Raw genomic sequence first — 17,163 nt, 5'->3', positions numbered from 1 at the left:
ATGGATATCTGAGTTTTGTCAAGATTTCTTGAGGAGTGCGTGTTTTGTTCTTAAATGAAATTTTGTCTCAAAGTAGAGAACATGTATTTCCAGATGCTTTGCTTGTGCTTCTAGGCAAGGTCAGTTTCTAGACCTAGATGCCAGAGCCTGGAAGTTTTGCTTGAGTCTTTTTATTTCATGAATGGAGTTGAGGGACATGAGACAGCACCAAATCAAGGTAAATTCTCTTTTTAGGGTCCTTTCTGCTTTTCAAAGGCTGTGAGGAGAAGCAGGTTAAAAAATCTGGGAAAGCATTCTTCTCACACGAGCCCTTTGTCCCTCTGACATATGCCTTGTGTTTCCATTTGAAATCACTCTGACATACAATAATTTTCTTTTGGGAGACAAATACTCCTTTCAGAAAAAAAGAGAGGTTTTTTTTGAAAAATAGAGTGCTCAATTACGTAACAAAACCGTCTTTGTCACTGGCTAGATGAGATCCAGCTCTTTTCTTCCTTTCTTCTCTTACTCCTTTCTGATTACTGTAGCCTCTTCAAACTTGCCAGCTGTGCTACATGTTCCTGTTGTGTTTGAATGAGTGTAAAGCTATTCTCAGTAAAGCAGATACCTAAAAAAGGATAAAGTAATATGGTTTAGGTGACTGGACCTTAAGGTGACTTTTCTGTGGACACTGCTACTGGGAGAACCTACTGTAGAAGGAAAGGAGGCAGTTCTGCTGTCAAAATATGCAATTCCTGTCATACTTAAAGGAGTAGGATCTGTTTGGACAGGTGTAGTGTTGGAGACCTGGCACAACCCCACCAGGGAGTCCATTGTTCTGATGTCAGTATTGCAAGGGAAACCACCCAGTGAGGTAGAAGAGGAAGGATAAGCCCTGTATAGATGTCACATCCTCTTTGATCTTTCTGCCTTTGCTGTTGTATTATTCCTAACACCTATCCTGTTAGGTTAGGTAATAGCAAATGAAATAATCATCATGGAGTTCATCTTCTGTGTGATGATTTATGGCTTTAATAGCAGTAAAATGTTCTTGGTACCACTGTGAGAGCCTGTTATGGCTCTTCCTTAGTAAGCTAGTTGTGTTCTGGTTTTGACTTAGAATGAAGGATTTTTAAAATGGAATATGGATTTAAAGTGGCATTTGGATACACTGGGAACATGGATCTTGTAATCATCTCCTCTAAGGCCCCTCTTGTGCTTTGGGAACTGAAAAACAAAGAAGTAGATAGCTGAGCTGGAAAAGAAAATCCTGTGCTGTGTGAGAGGCAGCTTAAATACTAGATGCATTTATGTATCTCACTCTGGACAGCTATTGTATTTATGCATTTCTTAAGTCTTGGACCTGCTTAAACCAAGAAAACAGCTGAATCAGGGAGATAAACCCTAGTATAAATATATATTTAATCATAAGGAAAGCATTTTCCATCTCTTATTACCCTGGATGTTATTAGCTTTGTATTTTTCTCCAGGGCTAAGGAAGAAAATTTAAAGTACACCAGATGAACCTTGAAGCTTGGATCAATACACACAACAGAATTCTTAAGAACAATTCTTAAACTGAGCCTTAGCCCTATTATGACATGTAGTAGAAGACACACTTTTTCTTGGAGAGATGAAGCAACCTGTGATTTGCAGATGCTGTGTGTAAGGAGAAAGATCTTGTCCTCCACAGCAGAATAGTGTGACAAAGACCTCTCAGTAGGTACAAGTTAGAAGGAGGAATGAATGCTTGAAACAAGGTAGATGTGGGGTGGAGAGGACAATGTGTCTTTTCTGATCAAATACTTATGAAAGGTAAAAAATCTCAGTGGGTTATGGAACCATAGCAATGCTTCACTGGTTTAGAGAGTGCCAAAACCACAATATTGCTCTGCATAAAGAAAAATAGGAATTAACTTTTGGCCCTCTAATCACCCTTGTTTGTTCAGCCCTTTGAAGTACTTGTTTTTTGTGGGTAAGTTCAACTGCTGTCTCACATGGACTCCTTGGCTTGGTTCTAAAGGCTGTACAAGCAGCAGGTAGTGGAGGGGCAGGGAGCTGGATTTCTCAGGGGAAGGTGAGGGAAAGGGCAGTGGGGCTGGCCAGTGCTTGCCAGGACAGACTGTTGGTGCTCCAGCACAGCCCACTGCACCTGTCTGCTCTTCTTGATTACATTGTCTGAATACATTCAGAACTGGGGTTCTTTGTTTGGTTTTGGATGGGCTTTTTGGGGGGGGAGGGGGGTGTGTTGGATTTTTTTTAGGTTTTTTTGTGGGATTTTGTTTTGTTTTGGATTTGTTTGTTTTTTCTTGTTATGTTTGTAATTTGGTTGCTTGGGTTTTTTTTTGTTGGCTTTTTGCTTGATTAGGTAGTTGTTTTTTTTTCTTTGATTTATTTTGTTTGTAGGTTTGTTTCTTTGTTTTTTTTTGTTTGTTTGTTTTTTTTTTTTTTTTTTTTTGTCAGTTATGGGATTTTTTTACTGTCTTTAAGGTGCCCCTGAAAATGTAGCATCCATGCATCTTGCAAGACTGTCTCCTAGAATAGTTCTGTATCCATTCTTACAGGCAAAGCCCTATGGGCACAACTTAACTGTAAAGTTACATAATAGTGGAAAGCTTAAAAAAAAGGATGTTTTTCCCTAGTTGATGTAGTTGTCCCCTGCAACAACACATTATTGAGTGTTGGTGGGTGCTCTAGAAACTTATCTCATTTTTCTGTCTTTTTCTATTGAGTTAACTGTGGTTTTAATGGACTGTCTTATTACTGTAGCCTGTTGTCCACCTCCATCTTTGTATTTGCTTTTCAAGGTAATTTTCTCTCTCTCTAAATATGTATTCACTGTGAACCCTTAAGGATGCTGTTACAATACAGTAAACAGATATCCTTCATGCTGGAGCAGAGTATTAGCAATTATAGCAATTACGGCAAAGAGCTGATGAAACCCTGAGGTGCCTCTCACTCAGCAATGCAGCATGTTTAGAAAATGATATGAACAAACAAACAATTTACAGACCAAAGAAATGCCCTCACGCACACACACACAAATATGCATGGACAAGAAAAGATCTCCAGAAAGATTTTGTGTATTTTTTGTCTTCTAAATAAAGCAACAACTTCAGAGCACATACTGTACAAATACTATGTTGTTTACAACTATTATTTTTCTATTTCAGGAAAACTGTTCTGCTTTTAGTGTCATGTGCAACTGTACAGCATATCTGGTGTGAAAGAAAATATGCTGTTAAAACCAATGAACTGTATGTTTTAGAAACTGAATCAGTCACAAGAGAATTGGTATTAAGGTTTTGGAGGTTTATTTACTGGCTGACAGAACTGGAAAACTGTGAACTTTCAACCTGATTGTAAGAGTCAATATATATGGTGATGAGTAAACAAGGACAAAGGTGAACAATTTTTAAAAAAGGAATTCTAAACAAACAAATATGCAATAAAAAAATGTTGTTATTGCTGACCCAAATTTATCTGCAGTTAATGTAGGAAGAGAATTTCTTTAACAAGCTAGATGAGTCTAACAAGGGGATTTACCAGGGGGTAAATCTTCAAGGATAATGTGATGTTGCTTATTGTTCTGTGAAGACTGCAAATACACAGTGGCAAGAAGGATGTGTTCAAGCTGGAGATCAGCCAGAGTGGGAATTTGAACAGTGGGGTCATGGTTAAAGGGAATGCATAGAGGCTTTAAGCAAGCTGCAGTGCATATATTTGGCAGGGAATTAGTCTGTCTCATTCTGACATCAGCTTCTGTCTGTTTAGATGACTAATAAAGCAAAGGGCTACACTTTTATTTTACAGTTGTTTTTGAGCTGCTTGTGCACAATCCTAATTGTAAAAGGCCTGTTATTTCTTCCCTTTGTAATTGAAGCCACAAACTCCTGAAATCCTTGTTTGCCTTTCTTGCCCCTTCCATCCAGATTGTCATGTGAATTTTCTTCAGCTCCTTGCTGAAAATTTACTCCTATGAAGCTTTGCATGAAGTACTGCATGTTGCTATGAAGGGGTTAATTATAGTGTCTGTCCTCAGTGTCCTGAATTGCACCTGAGGCTTGGGCAGGATCAAGGTGAGGATATGGGAAGGTTGGCACAGCCTTCATTTGGGAATAGGCAGAGAGAAGTTTTGTTGGGGGTAATGCCTGCAGCAGAGGTGAGCTGTAAAAGGGCTGCTGGAGCTATGTGGGAAGTGGGAATCCTGCAAAGAGCTGAGCTGCTTTGGGGGCTGACTTGAAGGGACATGAGCCTGTATGAGAGGCCAGACTGACCAAGGGATAAAAATCTCTATATTCTAATACAGCTTCCTGAAAAGGAGGTGGAGAAGATGTGTGTAAGCATGATGAAAGAACATATATTAGTCCAGTTCCCACTGTGATTTCCTTGTATTGGTTTTATTATTGTCCTGGAGAAGAAAATTCACCATATTTTTTGATATTGTTTGCTAATGCAGATTCTGGACTGACTATTGCTCCTTCTAATGCCCACCTCCAGTCAGTTTGTGCAGCAGTCAGGACTGTGTGGCAATTTTATATAAGACAAGTCTTTACTAATTTGCTTTTCAGTTTAGATCCTTGTTACCTTGGAGGAATAATGTAATCCTTACTGATTCCTGGTTCTAAAATGGGAGGAGGGACCCCTCTCTGCAGCTTAAACCAGAAGTTTACTGGTATGTGAACAGCTACATGCACTGAAGTTCAAACCAAACAATGTTCTTTAATCCTAGTTCTTGTCAGTACTATCTTGAGTATTTCTACCCAAACAACAGTGAGCACAACGAGAAATGTAGTCCAAAAGACTGGGTGCAGGCTCCTTCAGCCTGAGAGGCTGACAGTTCATTTGGGCAAGTTCTGAAGTTAATAGTATAACCAGAATAGCAGAGACATTTTTTTAACAGATCCTGTAAGCACAAGAAACCAGGCTGCTGTTGTGATCACAAGCTGAAGAGAAATTGCAGTCATTTAAAATCCATTTATATTTTAATTTGAGCTAGGAGCACATACTTTTTTTAGATGCTTCAGAGAATAATGATGAATCAGGTTCAGACTGAGGTTCCCTTACTGTCTTGCTGCTTTAGTAAATACAAATAATCATAAGGGTAGTATTGCTCTAGGTGTGTCAGAGTAGGGGATGATTTCTCAGCTGTACAGTTTGATGCCATCCTAAGATCTGAAATACAGCGGTCCCCTGGGTTTCTTTTGTTTGTCCAGTGTCATTCTGCATCATATCCTATATTTTGGCTATGACTGAAGCTTGCACACACATTACTTTAAAGTCTTTATGTGCTTGTTTTCCCCAGGGAATAGTTTTCATCACTAATTTGTATACTGGGCAACCATGGCAATATTCAGTTTCACTAATTCAGCTTGGCATGCCATCTGCACTATCTAAAGGTCAGTTCAAGTATTGTAATTCTGCAGCTTCTTAATAAGCAGCATAGTGGTACGCTGGTACCTTTCCCTAATAACAGTAGCAGTAATCTAAATCCTGTACCGAAAAAAAGCAAAAAAAAAAGACATTTCTCGCCTGGAAGAAACCTATATGTTTTCTATTCCAGGAGCTGTTCCTGCATTTTTGAACGCTCAGTTTCATTGCTCTGCGAATGTTCCTTGATGCTGATGCGTGGAAGGCTTCCCAAACTCTTGTCTGGATTATAACAGCTAACAGCGGCCCCTTGTGACCGCGAGAAGAGTTTTTGATACTCAGGGTCTCCATATGAGCAGCGCTGGTTAAACAGGCTCTCAGGCTGCTGCTGGATGGAAAGCAGGATGAGCTCTGGGAGGTGGCTCTTGTTGCTGTTTGCAAAATCCACAGCTGAGTTAGGGGCAACAGTATAGGTCAGAGTGGAAAGGGAAGGGATTATGTCAATGCCAGACCCCCAGCTCTTCCCCACATGCTGATCGGCTCTGGAAAAGAGCCTAGAGGTACAATTAGGGAAGTGAAATACCTAAAGGAGAGACTGGAGTTCTAGAGGGGAGAAATGTGAGCATAAGTGTAATAGAATGGTTTGGTTTGGAAGGGAGCTTAAAGATCATCTAGTTCTAACCTCCCTTCCATGGGCAGGAAATCTTCCGCTAGGCTAGGTTACACAGAACACCATCCAGCCTGTTCTTGAACACCTCCACCCTCTCTGGGCAGCCTGTTCCAGTGTATCACCACTCTCACAGTAAATTTCTTACTAATATCTAGTGTAAATCTCCTTCACGCTTAGTTCCTTCTATGATTATCTAGTGTCACAAAGAGAAATGTTTTGGAAGGCAGTGACTGGCTGCTCTGGGGTCCTGACCCCTCCAGGAACATGCACAGTTAGTGTCACACCTAGAACTGAACCCTTGAAAAATCTCCAAGATTCCTGTTGGGCTCTTTTGTTGGTGGGTTGGCTGGTCCAGTAGTGCATTTTGTAGAACTTCGTTATCAAAGGAAGATGGTGTTGGAGAAATATCCCACCTTACCAAGTGCAATAAATATTTTTCCACATACTGAGTGTTTTCGTGCTGTGTGAGATGCTTCTGAAATACTCAGGAGGACGCAGTAGCAGTAGATCACAAAATAATTGGAATTTGAAAAGGTAAGAAGGTCTTCTGGCTTGAGTGCCAGTATTAGGCTTGCCAGTGGTTTCCAAACCTGTGCTGCTAGTGCTGCTCCATTGCTCTGTGTGGCTGTTGTGTGTTGATCTGCATTTGTCACATCATTCCTTTGAATGAAAGTGGAGCTGAAATATGAAGATGTTGATAGACAGGATCTTATCGAGTCATAAGTGTATCTAACATAGTAGTTATTTATTGTTAGTATAAAATAGAAGGTATATTTGACTTTTTGTAAATCCTAATGAAAAGAAACTTCACTGAGTTTGGATTAATTTCTACTATGTAGAAATAGAAATACTTAGAAGGAATATTATGAGGAGGAAGACTCTTCCTTTCACCTATGGCATTCCCTGAAAGGGGAAGCAGACATAATTCAGTTTTATTTTATGCATTCTCATAGTCCATATGTTTTTGAGAGACTGCATTACTAACTTCAGGCTGTAGTTTGATATGAACTTCACCTGGGGTTTTTGCCTTTGTAATGTTTTATATTTAAAATTAGACAAAGGAGGGGTAGTAGAAGTTGTGATTAGAGCCCTGAGTACTAACAGAGGTTTTCAATTACAACCAATACTTTGCTGCCCATGACTTTCTTTTAAGATTTGACAATGCAAATTAACACATTGAGGAAACTATGCCAGAGTGCTCCAGCAGCAGTGATTTCTACTGGAGGAAATAACATTTGTTCAGTGTTGGGTTGCCTGTGCTTAAAAAAGCATAGAAGGAACTTCATTGTAGGACACAGCTGACAGCACTGCCATAGAGTTAAAACGATAAAGAGCAGTTTCAGAAACAGGGCAGTAAAAATAACTTCTCCCTTGTTCAGACACCAAACTGAAAACTTCCTTCAGTACAGCTCCTGTGTGTATGCTCCTGTATCTTGCTGAAATGAACACTGGACAAAACTAATCCAAAACACCCTTGGGTCAAGTGAACTTTTAGTCCATCTTGAAAACATCTTTTCTCATTTATCTAACAAAGCAGTGAAGGAGCAGAACTAAAATAATTTTTAAAAAATTGGGAGAAGGCACTAGTACAACTCTTCTACACCTTTATTAACTGCTCCAAAATGCTAAAATGGCTTTCTTTTTTTGTGGGAAAGCTTGGTAAAAACCCTGTTTTAAATAAAGGACATTTCCCCCACCCCCCTTTTCTTTTTTTCTAGAACTGGCTGCTGTGTAAACCTCTTTCAGGAAATACTAATCTTGTTATGTTTAGGCAGTAATTCTCATCTACTTTTTCTACCCGAACCTGAATTTCTGTCCCTGTTCCATAACTGTCTGGTTGACAGCAGAAATGAATAGCTTTTGTCCCCTGATGTTGATTATACTCCTAATGTCACAGTGCCCATGGGAGACCTGCTTTTTTCTTAGATAAGACCAAGCTGTTTGGATGAATATTTTTGATAATGGTCACGTTGGCAGGTGCTCTTTTGTCTCTTATGTTTGGGAACAAGAAAACATTAAAAGATTGTACAGAGAATGTGCAAATGCCCAAACTGGTGCCATGTGATATGATTCAGTTCTCATTTTACAAGCAGTGCACCACAATGATGGTTTAACAATCTCAGTTTAACAGTCTCAATTGTCTCAATTGCTTGCTGCTGCTTCTGCTATTAGTGTTTTTATTCTTTCTTAATACAATATGCATCTGTGAGAAGCTGCTACTTGGTTCATCTTTCTTGGTATCCTGTCTTTGTCATTTTTTAGTCATGTGGTCCTGAAGAGGTTTTAGTTGGCTATGACTCTGACGACCTGGGTGTAGGTACACACTTGGTGGTAATTGGGAGTGGGGCTGTGGCTGAGCCTCATCCCCAATGGGTGCAGCTGTGAAAAGCAGGTGAGCAGCACTGACAGCAATGAGCCATGGAGTGCCCAGGTGCACTGACCAACCACCAAAGGGAACAGAGGGCACACCGGTGCACTGCATGAACATGAGGAGTAGAAAAGGTTGGGCTGAAGGACAAGAAGGGTAGAGGCTTGCAGCCTTCTGAGGTGGGATGATGTTGCTCCTTATGAGTTGATGCTTGAAGCCTTCTGATGTGGTTAGGTGTTACTCTGCATGGATTGAGGTTTTCAGAAATTGTATGCTGATACTCTGTGTGTCATGGCCATCTCAACTGTGACATATGCTGTGACACCTGGGTCTCTGATCCTTAAGTGATTTAGAATTGTTGAGCCAGTGTCATATTGACTTTGATAATGTTTATTTTTGTTCACTAGTATCTTTTTCTTGTGTGATTTACATGTTAAGCCATTTGGAAAGCAGTGAAACATCTCAAGTTTTCCCTCGGTGGACACAGACCCAGTGGGGAAGATATCTGCTAGTTCTGAATTCTCCAAGGTTCCTGTTACAGCTTGATCTTCCACTAGTTTCATATTTATAGTTTCTCTGGCAGAACTTTCTGCTTTTAATGTATTTTAAAATAAACTTTAATTTTTGATGTCTGCAAATTGGCCCTTGAACACTTCTGGAATATCTTACTTGCCAGAGTTTGCTCCTTCTTTTCCTCATTTTTGTACGATTTCCACCTCCTGGAGTTCATAGCCTTCCTTGCTTTCCTGTTGTACTGTGCCATTCTCCTTTTTGTCTTTCAGCTCTTGCTGAAATAAATGGTACGAGCTTGCCAATATGACATCTTGTACACTTTGTGCTGCATTCTAAGAATTACCTTTTTAGCTGCTTCTCTTGGCTCTCTTTAAAAAGTTTGTTCACTTCTGTGTTGTTTTGATCATGGCAGTTACAAGTTTTGGATTTTGATACTCCTTCAAAACTTCATTTTTAAACTCTTTTGTTAAATGCTGTTTCTTGGTCAGTGTCAGTGGTCATTGGGTACTGTGAACCGCAAAGCACAAGTCAAAAAACTGGTTCGGCTCTTAGGGGCTCATGGTGTGTTTTCTGCAGTGAAGGGGATGCTGAAAGGTGTGGTACTTGGTATAGGTGGGCATTAAATACCCACACAGCTGGGGGCAGGGGAGACCATAGGGACCCTGCTGATCCTGAGGCAAGCTACTCTGGAGTTAAACTTGTGGTAAATGAACAATACAAGGGAAATATGGAGAAATAAAGCCATTCGTTTTGAATTATCCTGAAAAGTTCTGTTCAGAGGATTCCTTCTTAAGTTTTGTCATCTTTGAGAATCTGTATGTGTGTCTGTTAATGGATATCAACAGATCTAGACATTTTCAGTTGCAAAGCCTACTGAAACACAGCATAGGAATGAAATATTTTTTAACTTTTTACACTGGTCCCTGGATGGAACTATTCAATATACCCTTCATGCTTAGAGCATCTTCTTCTCTTTAACTCTGTAAAAAGAGATAGACAAAACCTGTTTGTTACAAGCTTTCCATTAGACTCTTACCCTCTTGTGAGAGGTTGGTCAAATTAGACACTCCTGAGTATTTTACCTGAAGATCATTCAGGTAAACTTTGAACAAATTTTTGGCAGAGTGGTTAAAGCAAATATTAATATGGGGGAAGATATTTCTGCCTTTTCACAAGAAAATTGGCTAATTACAGATGAATACCCCCCAACAAAGAGCCCCGAACAAATACTCTAAACTTCAGAGGTGCTTAAAATAACATGCTTCCCTCCAGGTACAGGTAAATAATCTCTAGCATTTAAAACACAGCGTAACTACACATTTTCCTTGTTTGGGAGGTGACTCAGTAATATCTGAATTCAGATACAGCTGGACCTGAATGTCAGCCCCTTAATGCAAGACCTTTTCTCCACTTCTTTCAACAAGTGTGAATACCATTGCCTTCTGGAGATACAAATCCAACCCTCCTTCCTGTGTGCTTGTGCTGTGGGGCACAGTGGCTGTAGGCTGTTTAGCAGGGCTTTGGCAACAGAACCTATTAACCTCAACTAGAGCTGAAGAAATGGAGGAGAAATGAGCTGCTGTCTGTGTGGGACTGAGGAGGCTTAATTTTGAGTCTGCCTCACTTCCTCATAGTGTTAATATATTGATTGTGGGATTTTTGTGTTTGGGTGGTCAATAGAAAACTCATGGCAGCAATAGTGATGTATATGGATTCTAGTAGCCCTTTTAAGAAGGCTATCGAGGACAGCTTAGAAAGCTTTGCTATATCCCAAGTAAGACAGGACTTTAACTTGAGGAATGCAGCTTCACATCTAGCTCTTGGAAAAGCTTCCACACTGAGCAAGAATTAGCCTACACTGAATCAGAGGAAGCCTTGAGGCTATGAATTTAAGTGTCTGAAATACTTAAGATATAGTCTACTAAAAGACTTTGAAACCTTTATTAGGATATACTTTCTTGGACTTAAAGCAAACCCTCTCTCTTCTTCAGCTGCTCTCTACTTTTAGTAGCTATCTTCTTCTGATTTTTAAAATTCCTCACATTTTAGTTCAATGCATACCTGACTCTGAGCTGGTAAGTTCCTGTTGTTGTTAGCTGTGTGTTTGCGTGGTTTTGGTGGTTTCTTTTTCTGTAGTTGCTTTTGTTTTCTTGGGACATCAAATGCATCTTTTGTCTTGATCTTTTCAGGTCAGATGGCTTTCTGGCTTCCTCAACCCACTACAGCTCTTGAGGTGGACAATCAGTGAAAGATGTGGATTTAAACACTTTAAGTGTCTAATCCAACTCAGCCAAAGTGAACTTTGTTTTTCTGCTTTCTAGGTGTTTCTGAACAACTAGACTAAGTTTTTGGAGGTGAGTTCTGTGAAATTTTATGCAGGTGGTACTGAACAGTGTTTGGCTCAATGCATACAATCAGGCTCCAGTTTTCAGGCTAATCATAAGCGTATATTTTTAGCCTTTTTCTCTGTGACTTGAGGTATTTTTTTTCCCCAGTGAAAGTCAAAGCAGAAGTTTTTGTTACCTAAATGACCATCATGAGATATTACTTGTTTAAAGAGGAGGCCCTTAAACTTTTATGCTATAAATTACTGTCGGTGCTTCAAGTTCTCTAGAAAATGATGATATTACAAAATATTTTTTTGATGCAGCAGCATAATCTTTCCCTATGTATTCCTTCAAAGTTAAATTCAAGCTCTGAAAGCAATTCATCTTGCTTAGCATGTTTTCCAATATTGGACCCTGGGGATTAAGGATAGAATGACTCATTCACATAATTGGGCTTTTCAGTGCTTTTTCCACACATTGAAGGTTTCAACTCAAAGCATGTAAGAATATCAGAAACTGAGAAATGACCATCTGCAGCAAAAAATCTAGAAAGGCACATGGCTCAGCTTTGATAATGCTAAATGAGACTGTTCTTGTTCTAAGGTCATGTTCCTACTGATAGCTTTTACTTCTGGGTGGCTACTTCCTGTGCCTAACTTGTTTGTGTGTGAAGTTTTAGATGTGTGTTACCAGGTTTAGCAATGGACGTTGGGCATTGGCAATGAATAAGCTTTTGATTATCAGCAAGTTTCCTCCTTACATGAGGGGAAATAATTGTCATTATCTTTTTCTTAAATGTTTTTTTCTGTAAGATCAAGGCAAAGATCCCATTTTCCTGCTTTGCCATTGTACTGGATATTGCACTATGATTCTCTGATTTTTATTCAACCCCAGTGCAGCTGTGAAAGAATGAGTAATGCTGCCAGAATTTATGTCTTCAGCATGCTTGGTTTAATGGGGACTTCATCTATTTAGTGTTTTTATGAAGGCTTGTGTGGGCTTGAAAGCCATTTAATGTTAAAAATTGGCAAGAACTATGAAAAGAAACTGAGGCACCCACCTCTTGTTTGTGTGACGTGTGGAGTGTGTGCAGAGCTTACAGTGAAATGTGTATACTCCTTGTGTGGAGCCTGCAGGTACCTTGGTGTGGATGTTCACAGCTGATGTGTGCAGAGCTGTGATCCAGACAGTACTTGTGAATCATAGAATCATAGAATGGTTTGGGTTGGAAGACACCGAAAAGATCATCCAGTTACAAGCCCTTGCCATGGGCTGGGGCACTTTCCACTAGACCAGGTTGCTCAGAGCCCATCCAGTCTGGCTTTGAACACATCCAGGCATGGGGTATCCACAACTTCTCTGGGCAACCCCTTCCAGTCTGTTACCATCCTCACAGTAGAAAAAAAAAAAGTTTTCTAATAATTCATCTAAATCTGATCTCTTTCAGTTTGAAGCCATTACCTCTTGTCCTGTCACTACAGGCTCTTGTAAATAGTCTCTCTCCATCTTCCTTGTTCTGCCCTGTTCTGTTGCATTGTGTGTTGCAACTGGGTCTCTCGTGTCCAGGGAGGGTGCAGCTGCCAGCACCGGGCATGGGAATAAACGAGACGGATCTTCGTTTTAGAAAGTTTGAGAATCCATTTATTACCCCCAGGGAGGAGGGGTGGGATGAAAAGACTGGGCAAAGGCAGTGTCGTGGGGTTTTTATAGGGTACCGCAGGGGTGGAGTTAGGGTTCTGGTCAAGGGAGGAGTTATTAGCAACACAAGAGGGGTAGGATCAAATTCCTGTCTCTTAGGAACAGGGGCATTCCACAATTCCCCCATCTTTAAACTGATCAATTCATGCTGAATAACTTATAATAAGGGGATTCTTGGGAATATGATTTCACAGTTTACAAAACCAAAATGAATATTATTAAGCTAAATTAACAAGGAATAGAAAAGCATTTCGGACTTAATTACAAAGGATAAAGTAACAGAGATTATGATACTTGATTAAATGAATACATTTTTACTAAATGAGTTAGGGGCATTCCACACCCTTCAAGTACTGTAAGGCCACAATTAGGTCATCCCGAAGCCTTCTCTTTTACAGGTTAAATGATCCAAGTTCTCTCAGCCTTTTGTCACAGAAGAGGTGCTCCATCCCTCTGATCAACTTGGTGGCCTCTGGACTTGCTCCAACAGGTCAATGTCCTTCATGTGTTTTGGACCCTAGAGCTGGACACAGGGAGGGTCTCAGCAGAGCACAGCAGAGAGGTAGAAAAGCGTCCCTTGCCCTGCTGCCCATGCTGTTTCAGATGCAGCCCAGGACCTGTGTAGCTTCCTGGGCTGCAAGTGCATACATGGATGGCTCATATCCAGCTTCTGATCCACCAGCACCCCCAGGTCCTTCTTGGCAGGGCTGCTCTTGATCTATTCATCCCCATCCAGCCAGTGTTGATACTGGGAGTTGCTCCAACCCAAGTGCAGCACTTTGCACTTGGTCTTCTTAAATCTCATGAAATTCCCATGACCCCACTTCTAGAGCTTGTCCAGGTCCCTCTGGATGGCATCCTATCCTTCAGCTGTGTCAACAGCACCACTCAGCTTGCTGAGAGTGCATTTGGTGCCTTTATCTGTGTCATGAAGATATTAAATTAATAATATTTTAAATATATATTAATAATTATTTAAATATTAAGTATTATTAAATGTTAAGTATTACATTATTATTTATTACTTAAATATTAAATAGCACTGGTCCCAGTATGGACCCCTGAGGGACACCACTTCTGATGTCCTTCATGACTCTGAGCTGTTGACCACTACCCTCTGGATGTGACCATCCAACCAATTCCTTATCCACCTAAGAGCCCACCCATGAAATCCATCTCTCTCCAATGTAGAGAGAAAGATTTTGTGGGGGACCCTGACAAAGGCTTTACCGAAGTCCAGATAAATGACATCTCTAGCTCTTGTCTTGTGCATTGATATAGTCAGTCCAGCACAGAAGGATGAAGAAAAGGCTGACTTACTCAAGAGCTATTTTGCCTCAGTCTTCACTGGAAACCTCTTTTCCTACATCTCTTAAGAGGATGGACAGCAGGATGGAGACTGGAGGAGCAAAGCCCCTCCAACTGTAAGTGAAGATCAAGTTCATGACCTTCTGAGGAACCTGAATATATGTAAGTCTGTGGGACCCAATGAGGTACATCCCAGAGTCCTGAGGGAACTGGTGGATGTAGTTGCCATGGCATTCTCCATGACATTTAAAAAGTCATGGCAGTCAGGTGAGGTCCCAGGTGACTAGAAAAGGGGAAACAATAGTGCCCATCTTTAGAAAGGGTAGAAAGAAGGACCCTGGGAATTACCAACCTGTCAGCCTCACCTCTGTGTCTGGGAAGATCATGGAAGAGATCACACTAGAAGCCGTGCTAAAGGCACAGGGAGGTGATTCAAGGCAATCAGCATGGCTTCTTCAGGGGCAAAGTTGAGTCAGGAGTCACATGAGGCACTTTGTGAACCACACTTATTCAGCAATGGTCTGTCTGCAGACAGGTGTCAGTCATGACCCCTTCATACAACATGGACTAATTCCTGCAAGGGAATTGTCTTCCTTCAAGGGCTTTACAGGTAGATTCAAGGTGGAAATAAAGCATTTCTTCTTACCCCTCTACTCCAAAATTGAGCTTGCAGTTAGAAACAGATTTCATACCTTCTTTGGCTTGAGTGGATTCAGATTTGTGGGATCCACCAAGGGGTGGATTCGCCCCTTGGGCAGTGCAAGAACTCTCCTTAGCTGCGGTTTCTTGGGACAGTACTTGTTTCATGGAGGCCATAGGTAGAACAGTGGCAAAACCATCTGAGTAAATATCCTTGGAAAAAGGGCCCAGATCTGGTACTCTGGTCATGTTCCTTCTGCTAAGCATATATGTCTGCATCCTGGAGTTCTCAGACCAGGTGTGTTAAATATTGAATAAAAGAAGTTTCATAGGGTTGTCTGTTATTGTTTCTGCCTCAATTACTCTTAATCAGGTAGAATTGCAGTTTGTTCTCTGCTTCATTCACTCAAAATGTAGAATGGACAAAGCAGAAATGAGCTTGACTCAAATCTGCTCAACAAAACTTTAAGTTCTACTAGCTCATAAGTATTTTAAAATAGAAAAAAAAAAAAAAACAAACTTCCATGGGGACTTAACCACAGTTCAGCAAAGGGCCAGTAGGATGATTAAGAGACTGGAGCTGCTTTCATATGAGAGGGTGAGAGAATTGAGACGGATCAATCTGGGGAAAAAAGAAGGCTCAGTGGGGAACTTGATGATGTTTATAAATACGTGATGTGAAGCTGTAAAGACAGAGAGAGGCTCTTCTCAGTGGTACCCTTTGGAATGGGCACCAACTGAAACACATGAAACTACATTTCAACATAAACCTCATGCTGTGACAACATGAGGACAGATAAACACTGGAATAGTGAATGTGTGACTTCACTGAAATTCCTTACTTTAAAATGTTTGGCTTGTAAAATAAATCACATGGCCAGTGTTTTTGAATGTGCTGGACTTCTGTTGAGTTGAACAGCAATGCTCTGCTGTGTCAGTTTTAATTTGGTTTAAAATGTCACCAGCTTCATCTGGTGTATTGCTGTAGCTCTGTGTGAGAAAATAGGTTTGATTGCACTTACTGGACCTGAATTAGGCAATAAGAGCTCCCCACAAAGGGAACATTTGTCCAACATGTCCTTGCTTTACACACCAACAGCAAAGCAGTTGAAAACAGTTGAAAATGCCTGCTATTTCCATAAGTGAGTGTTATGATGCAGCTTTGATTTCTGATGTGAAGTATAACCTTGGTGTTGTGTGTTGCCTAGCAGCACAATTCCTGTGAAAAGGTAAAGAAAATACATATATGTATATACATTCTTATACTTTCAACAAAGCATTCTCTTACACCTACATGGAATTTCATTGTAGAATGATGAGACATTGTTCCTTTTCAGTTTGATGTTCTGCGTTAGCCTTCAGTTCACAGTAAAACAAATAAAAGTATATTTAAGTGTTGATATTTCTGTCCTTCACACCTCTCAATTTTAAAAATCTGTCTTCATGCCCTTCTGTAAGTGAGTAACTATAAAATGTGTTTGTAGAGCAGGTCTTCATATTTTCTGGGAATCCTTATCAACTGAGAAATGATGCAAATTTGTGCAGCGTCTTCCTCTTGCTGTCTCCTAAGACTCATTCCTACCAAGTAGCAGATATTAAGGCATCTTGAGCAGAACTTCCATGAAGCTTAACCTTCCTCACTCAAGATGGGCCTTAAGCAGTGATGTGAACTACTACAGTGTGTGACACCCTTGGCTCACAGTTCTGTAAGATTCTTCTAAAGCTATTAATTAAGAAAATTCTACCAGTCTGATGTACAAAAGGCTCTTAGTTATCAGGGTGAATATTACAGTGCACAGCCAGAATGTGGGTTTAAACCTACTGATTTTTTAGTCTTTTTACATAAGTCATGAGATTCTTAACTTCCATATGGGCAAGTTAACAAGGAATGTCAGTGCCTGCCTGTGTCCTGTAATCCACCCAATTTCCATTATACAGCTGCCAAGCTGGGAGTTGTTCCATTTTGTATATAAATAGCACTCCAAATACAGTACCCTGTTCCCTAGATGGTAGAAGGCTGAGGCTTAGCTCTCATGATGGGAGAGAATCTAATATTGTATATTTCCAGGCTACAGAACTTTATGACAGTAGGAACAAAATGGAGGTGGAGCTGAAAGGATTCCAGGCTATATTAAAAATTCACTAATGTGCCAAGAAATCTGTTCTGAACTTAAAAAGCATCCCTCAAGCAAGAGGCAGAAGACAGTTACATTATTCCTTTAGCTTACCATCAGGCCAAATTTATGCTAGAGAACTCTGTTAAAAGCTTTTTTCTTTTCTAGTCAGAAAAG

At 40.4% G+C, this 17,163-nt stretch overlaps 1 long non-coding RNA gene across 2 annotated transcripts in view; it reads left to right on the top strand.

The window, feature by feature from the left end:
- The window catches only part of LOC128786859 (uncharacterized), a 35,472-nt gene that overhangs the window by 12,586 nt on the left and 5,723 nt on the right, over positions 1 to 17,163 (top strand). The window lies entirely within an intron of this gene.

Source organism: Vidua chalybeata, chromosome 4 (assembly GCF_026979565.1).
Source record: "Vidua chalybeata isolate OUT-0048 chromosome 4, bVidCha1 merged haplotype, whole genome shotgun sequence".
NCBI classification, from domain to species: domain Eukaryota; kingdom Metazoa; phylum Chordata; class Aves; order Passeriformes; family Viduidae; genus Vidua; species Vidua chalybeata.
This window is presented reverse-complemented; position numbering and strand designations above follow the sequence as displayed.